This window comes from Anoplophora glabripennis, unplaced genomic scaffold (assembly GCF_000390285.2).
Source record: "Anoplophora glabripennis isolate ALB-LARVAE unplaced genomic scaffold, Agla_2.0 scaffold1342, whole genome shotgun sequence".
In the NCBI taxonomy this organism is placed as follows: domain Eukaryota; kingdom Metazoa; phylum Arthropoda; class Insecta; order Coleoptera; family Cerambycidae; genus Anoplophora; species Anoplophora glabripennis.
In genome coordinates, this window is record NW_019417860.1 from 44,422 (window position 1) to 45,862 (window position 1,441).

The 1,441-nt window shown below is 32.4% G+C and overlaps 1 protein-coding gene across 1 annotated transcript in view; it reads left to right on the forward strand.

Annotated features, from left to right (window-relative positions):
* Positions 1-1,441, forward strand: part of LOC108914887 (sonic hedgehog protein-like) — a 34,365-nt gene that overhangs the window by 31,937 nt on the left and 987 nt on the right. The gene's annotated exons all lie outside the window — the stretch shown is intronic.

The window sequence follows — 1,441 nt, forward strand, 5'->3', positions numbered from 1 at the left end:
TTTTAAAGAATTTTTGGGCAATTTCGGGTTTTATAAAAGATTTTGTGCTTCCTGTGTCAATTAATGCTTTTAGGTTATATTCGGGAAAATTAATAAATGGAAGCTTACTTTCATTATAATTCATGTTCATTAATTCAAAAATTGGTAATCTTGGTCGCTTAATTCTACAATTTCGTTTTCCGAGGCTATCTCCTGAAAAAACTCATTTTGAGAATTTTCGGCGTTTTCGTCATAACAGTTTTCATCAGGCATTTCGATTGACGGTTGGTCATCTATATTATACAATTCCTCTACTATATAGTTAGGTCGAGTTTTATTGTTATTTGCGAAATGATTTTGGTTAGGTCGATAACCACGATTTTGGATTTGCAAATTCTGTCCAGGTTTGTACGTATCTGTTCTCGAAATACTCATTGCTGTTGGTTTTGGTTGATTCTTTGATAAACCGGGTTTAAAAGCATTTTGGTTGGTGGAAGAACCTAATCTGTAATTATTTTGAATATGTGAAGGACCGGCATCTTGGCTGGAGTGCATTGGTCTTTGTGCAAATTGAGGATTGTGAGGGAAATTTGTTAATTGCAGTTGATGTTGATTATTAGGTCTAAATAATTTATTTTGAAAATTCATTTTATTTAGATTCGAATTTTTGTTAATAATTTTTGGTTTAGCTACTCTGGTATGAGTGCTTTCTAACTGAAAGTCGTTTGTTAGCATATTTAATGCACTATTTAAATCTGCGGGATTTTTGGTTCGCATCAAAGAGCCTAATGGATCCTTGAGACCTCTTAATAAAACTCTTAATGCTAAATTTCTGTGATAATTAACTAAAATTACACTTTCCGCGCCTTGACTGTGTGTCGCGATATATGAGGTTTGTAAATTCAATAACTGTTGTATTCGCGTGTAAAATTCAAATGGAGATTCGTTCTCCTGTTTGCATTCTGTCATCTCAATGTTAAGCGTATAAATATCCCTTTTATCAGCGTAAGCATTGAGAAGTGCTAGTTTTAAGTCATTCCAATTACTTATTATACAAGACGAAATATTTATAGCAGCTTCGCCTTTAATTTTTGCTAAGATGCTAGACATCAAATATTCATTTTGAAAGTCTGTTTGATCAGCAGTGCTGTAAAATTTTTTTACTAATTTTTCACTTATTTCTATAAACCTTGGTAAAAGTTCGGTTTGTCCGTTAAATTCTGGTATCATATTTAGATACTCTTGTTTTAGAACAGGTAATACATTTGTACCAGGTTCAGTCATGTTTGTTGAATTATTTTGACTGTTAAAATTAAAATTTGTTAATTGGAACCTAAGACGATTTAGTGTGGGTGAGAATGAATCAGAATCTTCGGAGTTTTCTGAATTATATTCAAGTTGACCTCTATAAGACATTCGTGTACTTACAGTAACAGCATCCGGATATCCATGTAGTTTTTGG